Genomic DNA, 7,500 nt, shown 5'->3' with positions numbered 1-7,500 from the left:
GGGAGGAGGAGGAGGAGGGGAGAAGGAGGGGGAGGAGAGATGGAGGAGAGGTGGTGGTGGTGGGGAGGAGGAGGAGGAGAAGGAGGAGGAGGAGGAGGAGGAGGAGGAGGAGGTGGTGGTGGTGGTGGGGGGGGTTGGAGGAGGAGGAGGTAGTGGTAGTGGTGGTTGTAGAAAGGCAGTGAGGAGGTTATGAGGGAGGAGGGTTGTGAGACGAGGTTTAAAGAGTTCGAGAGAGGTTCTGCGAGCGGAAGGAGACAGTGGGGGGGAAGGGGAAGTGGAGGGGGTGAAGGGGTTATGAAGAGATGGGGGTTGTGAGTCATGATAGGAGGTTGTGAATCGTCTTAGTTGGTTGTGAGTCAACATAGCGGCTGTGAGTCATCAAAGGAGGTTGTGAGTCATCAAAGGAGGTTGTGAGTCATCAAAGGAGGTTGTGAGTCATCAAAGGAGGTTGTGAGTCACAAAGGATGAGGGGGTTATGAGAGATTTCATGAGGTTGGCTGGACATGAGAGGGTGAAAGGAGATTATGAGGGAAGAGAGGGGGGGGGGAGGGATTATTGATGAATAAGGAAAATACGAGAAGAGGAAAATAGAAGGGAAATAAGAGAAAATACGAAAGGGAAAAATACGAAAAAGAGCAAAATACAAGAGGGGGAAAATACGAGATGGACATGCCCTCGGAGGAAAAAAAAGAAAAGGAAAAAAAACGGAGAAGGAAAAATACCAAAACAGGAAATACGAAGAGAAGAAAAAAAAAAAAACGATAGGGAGGAAAAATACCAAAACCAGAGAAAGGAAAAATACGAGAAGTGAAAAAATACGAAAACAGGAAAAAAACGGAGAGGAAAAATACGAGGGGGAAACGGGGCTATATCCGTTAGAGGGAAGGAGCTGCGAAGGGGCGTGGTAAACAAGGAAGATGAAGTGGGAGGGAGTGTGAAGGAGGCTGTTTTCGAGCGAATGTCTGGGAGAGAGAGAGAGAGGGGGAGGGGAGAGAGGGAGAGGGAGGGAAGGAGGGAGAGGGAGAGGGAGGGAGGGGAGAGGGAGAGGGAGAGGGAGGGTGGGAGAGAGAGAGAGAGAGGAAGAGAGAGAGAGGAGAGAGAGAGAGAGAGAGAGAGGGAGAGGAGAGGGAGAGAGAGGAGAGAGAGAGAGAGAGGAGAGAGAGAGAGAGAGGAGAGAGGAGAGGAGAGAGAGAGAGGAGGGGGAGGAGAGAGAGGAGAGATGGGAAAGAGAGCGAGAGAGAGAGAGAAGAGAGAGAGAGAGAGAGAGAGAGAGAGAGAGAGAGAGAGAGAGAGAGAGAGAGAGAGAGAGAGAGAGAGAGAGGAAAAGGAAGAGGGAGAAGGTGTGAAGGAAGGAGAAAAAGAGAAAGAGAGATAGAGAAAGAGAAAGAAAGAAAGAGAGTGGATAGAAGGATTGAAGAAAGGGAGGATTTTCATTCTAAAATCTAAACACGTTAAATATACTGACCTACGAGGCGTTGACAATGGAAGAGGCGAACTCGCTAACTTAACGAAAATGTCGTTTGCTTTCCGCCTATCAATGGCTGAGAATTAAGGTTATAAATATGGCGTAAAACTCGTGGTCTGGGCGAAGCGCAAACTCTAAACCCATTTGCCGTGGTCGCCTCTCCCATTCTCAACGCCTCATATATGTATATTATGTAAAATCTGTGACCTTTTCCACAGAGATGAATAAACTTCAGATTTCATCATCTCTTGGGCGACTAAGCGCTCTTACACAACCCGGATTTACCATCTCGATCACTTCCTGAAGCGGCAACATGACCTATATCTCGTCCTATTTATATTTCGGTTAAAATAACCCATAAGACAACTTGGACTCATTCTCATAAATTATTATTTACGTCATTATAACCTAACAACAAACAGCATAACCTGCAAACAATGATACTAAATCTACCGCGACCACAACAGCACAACCTGGATATAACGATGCAATTTAGAACAGGGGTACCAACATAAGCTGTCCCATGCTTTCGGAACACCTTAATATTAATAAAAATAAATAAATAAATAAATGAATAAATAAATAAAGCCAATCATCACACATAACAGCATTTAAATACGAAGAAGAAAAATACAAGCAAAACATCAAAGAGTAGCCGTACATCGAAAATGCAAATAGAAAACGAACAGGCAAGGAGCCATGAACAGGGAACGCGGAACAGGAACGACCAAGGAACGTGGAATGAGGACGAACGCGGGAAAATAATAAAGACGACGAAAAAGAGAAAAAAAAGAAGAGAAAAATACATATAAATAAATAAATATAAATAATAAATAGAATAAAAAAGTAACCACTCCACGCATTAATAGGAAAAGTAGATTAATTCTGTAAGCTTAATGTGATGCTATCAAGACACTATTTCATGAAAAGATGAAAGGGAGGGAGAGAAAGAGAAAGAGGGAGAGGGAGAGGGAGAGGGAGAAGAAAGAGAAAAGGGAGAGAAAGAGAAAGAAAGAGAAAGAGAAAGAGAAAGAGGGAGAGGGAGAGAAAGAGAAAGAAAGAGAAAGAGGGAAAGAAAGAGAAAGAGAAAGAAAAAGAGAAAGAGAAAGAAAAAACGAAAACGAGACAGAGAAAGATAGACGGATAGAAAGACAGAGAAAGATTAAGGAAAAAACCCTAAAAGGCAAACACAGAAAGGACAAAAAAATAAAGAAGAAATGGGGATAGCCAATAAATGAGAGAAGGGCAGACGACAAGAGAGAAAACAAAGGAAAAGAGGATAAGCAATAGAAAATAAAGAACAAGAAAGAAAACAAATAAACAAGAATAGGAGAAACAGAGAAGGCAATAAAGAAAACAAGGAGAGAGGAACGAAGATAAACAAAGGGGAAAAGAAGAGAGACAATAAATGGGAGAAACAGAAGACAAGAGAGAAAAACAAATAGAGAGGGAAAGAAGACAACGATAAAAGGAGGAAGAGGAGAAAACAAAGAAGAAGACAACGATAAGAAAGAAGCATAACAGGAAAAATAACAGCAAAGAATGGAAGAAAATGAGACAAAAGAGAGGAAATGACAACAGCGATAAACGGAAAAAATGAAAAGACGAAAAAAAAAGAAAAAAAAGACAGCCAAAGAGTGGAAGAAAAGGAGACAAAAGGAGAGGAGATGACAACAGCGATAAACGGAGGAAGAGGAGGAGACGAGAAGAACCTTTTTACCTCGAAGGAGTCGACGAACAGCGGTGCTCATTGCCAAGGGGGGGGGGGGGGTAGGGGGATGTGGGGGGGGGGTTCTAAAAGGTGTTTATGGAGAAAGATTAGATAATTTTTTTTCCCTTTTCTCTCTCTCTCTCTCTTTCTTTCTTTCGTTTTTCGTTTTTTTCTCTCTTCTTTCTTTATTATTTTTCTTTTCTTTTCTTTTCCTTCTTTTCTTTTCTTTTCTGTTATTTTCCTTCGTTTTCTTTCCCTTCTTCTTCTTCTTCTTTTTTCTCTATTTTTTCCCTCTTATTCTTCTCTTTTTTTCTTATTCTTCTGTTTTCTATTCTTGTTTTCTCTTCGTCTGATTTTTTTTTTCCTTTCCTTCTCCTTTCTCTCTCGTCTCTTTCCTCTCTTCCTCTTTTTCTTCTCTTCCTGCTTCTTCTCCTTCCTTCTCCTCGCTTTCCTTTCTACTTCCTTTCTTCGTACTAATTATCTCTTATCTTGGTACCTTTTATTATCCACTTTCTCCTTCTTCTTCTTCTTCTTCTTCTTCTTTTTCTTCTACTTTATCCTATTTCTTATTCCTTCGATTTTCACTTTCGTTGCAACAGACGCAGTAAAGGATTTTTTTTTTATTTAACGAAAATAAATAAAATAAATGAAATAAAAAGAAAAAAGGGAGAGAGAAAATTAAAAAATACAATATACAAAAATCAGGGACAAGAGAGAGAGAGAGAGAGAGAGAGAGAAGAGAGAGAGAAAGAGAGAGAGGAGAGAGAGGAGAAAGAGGAAAGGAGAGAGAGAGGAGAGGGAGAGCCAAGAGAAAGAGAAAGAGAGAGAGAGAGGGGAGAGAGAGAGAGAGAGAGAGAGGAAGAGAGAGAGAGAGAGGAAGAGAGAGAGAGAGAGAGAGAGAGAGCGAGAGAGAGAGAGAGAATCTAATAACAAACAAATAAATCAACAACAAATCAAACAATCGCAAGAAAAACAAAAACAAAAACAAAATATAATCTGGAACGAATAATATGAAAAAAGTAAAACAAACAATCAGACGATTATACAAATAAACAAACAAATGTAATTATTTACTTCTTTATAAAAAAAAAACAAATAAAAAAAAAGGGAGAAGGAGAGAGAGAGAGAGAGAAACAAAAGAAAATACGTTACGAGAAATAGTAAGAGAATGAGCGGAAAAAAACGATGGGAAACGACGAGAAACGACGAGAAATCACGAGAAACCGCGAGAAACACCCACAAAACAAAAGAAAAACGGCGGAAAACGTGAATTAGAAACCAGAGAACGAACGAGAGACCAGAGAGAACGAACCAGACTTTACCGTGCGTCTCAACTTTAGGCAAATAAAGGCATTATTATATTTCACTCAGGTACCTGTTAACACCTTGCTTGCGGCTGGACGGAGACCAAAGGCGGGAAAATTCAAAATGCTTTTTTCAAATTTTCTTTTCTTCATACATGCGTATGTCTATATATCACAGCTAATTGGTTCTTGTTTTTTTTTTCTTATCTTAGGACAGAATTGATTTTTTTTTTTCCTTTTTTCAAAAGTAGAATTGAAGAAAATTGGAGATTATTTTTTTCTCTCTCTCTCTCCTTCCTTCTTTCTTCTCTGTCTCTACTTTACGTAAATGTTTATGACGTTGTGGAGTATGTTTTTGTTTTTGTTGTTGTTATTATTCTTATTTATAAATCTCTTGTTTTCAAGTAAAATAATCAACTCTCTCGTGCCTTATTTCTCTTGATTTTTCTTTCGTCATCTATTCTATCTCCACTTTCCTTTCCACTAAACATTCTCCATTCTATCTCTATTTCTCTTTATTTTCCTTCCCGTAAAAGCACACACACACGAAAATTATCTTCATTAAAAATATAGGTCTTTGAAAGCACAGTTTTGGACGGTATGAATTGTTCGATAATCTTTAAACTATCAATTTACTATTTTCGAATCGGATTTCCAGGAAAAAATAAGAAATTAATAATTCTTTCTTAAATAAATCCTCAGGGCTTCGAAAATCTCAGAGCTGGTTGACGCGGATAAACCATCTGTACGTCGGAGAGAAGAAAATATATATATATATATATATACACGTGTACCACCTTCTCTCTGTTTTTATTCATAATCCTGTATTCTTTTTTTTTATCGCTTCTTTTCCTCTCTGTTTGTCTTTCTTGTACCACCTTTTTCCTCCCCTTCTACAGGTGGTTCCTCTCTCTTTCAGGAAGCGTGGGTTTCGTAAATCTCACAGCTGGTTGACGCGAATAAACCATCTATGCGCCGGAGAAACGAAAAATACACACGAGCACCACCTTTTTTGTGTGTGTTTTCTACAGGTGGTTTTTCTCTCTCAGGAAGCGTGGTCTTGGAGGCACAGCTGGTCCCGCGTCTTCAAGCCACCTGTTGCTTCATCAGCTGGTAGCGTGGGGAAGAGGAGGAGGAGGAGGAGGAGGAGGAGGAGGAGGAGGAGGAGGAGGAGGAGGAGGAGGAGGAGGAGGAGGAGGAAAGGAGGAGGAGGAAGAGGAGGAGGAGGAGGAGGGAAAAGCGGAAGAGAAGGATGAAGTAGGAAGGGGGTAGAGGACGAGGAGGAGGGGGAGGGGGGAGAAGGGGGAGGGGGAAGGGAGGGGGCAGAGGAAAGGGCCAGATCACCGCAGGACGAGAGATCCTACCTCCTCCTCCCACTCTTCTCTTCCCCTCTGTCGCCCTCTTTTCCCCTCATAATCCTTTCTCTCTCTCCCCTTGGAACACCGTCTCGGAAGCGGGGCAGTGCCAAAAAAAAACAAAAAAAAAACGGTGCCCCAAAACGGTGCCCAAAAACGGTTTCCAAAACACCGCCGCCAGTCGTCAGCAGCAACCACAGCAGGCGGAGAAGTAGAAGTAACAGCAGGAGCAGCAGCAGCAGCAGGGACGAGAGCAGGAGCAGCGCGTGAGGGGAGAGGCGTGGAGGCCAGCGAGGGGACGCGAGGGGAGAGGAACACGAGTGGGAGCGGGAGCCATGGAAACTGACGGCCAGACGTAACGAGGGAGATGAACGCGCTCTCCGGCCCGGCCCTCGCTCGAGCCGATGGCCGCACGCACGCACGCACGCACGCTCCCTCCTTCGGCCCACGCGCGGGGGGAGGGTTGGGGAGGAGGAGGAGGAGAGAGAGAGGAGGAGGGTTGGGGGGGGGAGGAGGAGGAGAGAGAGAGAAGGAGGGTTGGGGGGGAGGAGAGAGGGGGATGGGGTAGGGGTGCTGATCGGGAAACCCCCCCCCCCCACCTTTTTTTTTTTATCAGGGTTTTTTTGGATTTTCTTCGTTATTATCTTTCTGAAATCTGTTTTTGTTGTTTTTCCTTCTTTCTTTCTTTTTTTTTTTTTTTTTTTTTTATCTCCTTATCCTCCTACTATCCTTCTTTTCCTTTTCCCTTTCCTTCTCTTCTTCTCTTTTTCCTTTTCCTCTTCTTCATCTTTTTCTTTTCTTCTTCTTCTTTTTCTCTTGCCTTTTTGTGTTTATCTTTATTGTAACTGTTGCTCTTCTTTTTTTCCCTTTTCGTTATTGTTTTATCAGTTTCTTCTTGTTCTTGTCTTTTTTATACTTATACATACACAAATGTATGTGTTCACACACACACACAAAAAAAAATATTTAAAACTATAAAATAAATAAATAAAAAAAAAAATATATATAGGTGGTGTGGTGTGTGTGTGTGTTTTGTGTGTGTGGGGGGTTTGGTGGTGTGTTGTGTGGTGTGTGCGCGGGTGTGGTGGTGTGGGGGTGTGTGTGGGTGTGTGTGGGTGGTGTGTGTGTGTGTGTGTGTGTGTGTATGTGTGTATATAAACATAATATTTTTTTTTATAATATAGTATACAATACATCATAATATAAGGTAATACAATATAATAAAATACAATATAACATAATATGATATAATTTCTGCGCACCTTAAAAAAAAAAAAAAAAAAAAAAAAAAAAAAAACAAAAAAAAAAAAGAAAAAAAAAACGAGCGCGACGACCAGCCCGGGAAACCTCCGCCCAAGGGCCCCCGCAGCAGCAAGGGGGGCGGGGCGTGGGGCGTAGAGATGCGGGGGGGGGGGGGAAACATGGCCATGCGGGTTCCGTATTTAATCTTATTTTATATTTCGTTCTCTTTATAGCAGCGGGGGGTAGGGGGGAAAGGGGAAAAAGACCCAGTTAAAAATTTTTAAAAAAAAACAGAAAAAACATAAAAGAAAATAAAATTTTAAGAATAAAATAATATATTTAAAAAAAAAAAATAAATATAAAAAAAATAATATTAAAAAAAAAAAAATAAAAAATAAATAATAAATATAAAAAAATTTTAAA

At 41.2% G+C, this 7,500-nt stretch overlaps 1 protein-coding gene across 1 annotated transcript in view; it reads right to left on the bottom strand.

Annotated features, from left to right (window-relative positions):
• The window catches only part of LOC119599213 (tubby protein homolog), a 37,628-nt gene that overhangs the window by 14,941 nt on the left and 15,187 nt on the right, over window positions 1-7,500 (bottom strand). The window lies entirely within an intron of this gene.

This window comes from Penaeus monodon, chromosome 42 (assembly GCF_015228065.2).
Source record: "Penaeus monodon isolate SGIC_2016 chromosome 42, NSTDA_Pmon_1, whole genome shotgun sequence".
In the NCBI taxonomy this organism is placed as follows: Eukaryota; Metazoa; Arthropoda; class Malacostraca; order Decapoda; family Penaeidae; genus Penaeus; species Penaeus monodon.
This window is presented reverse-complemented; position numbering and strand designations above follow the sequence as displayed.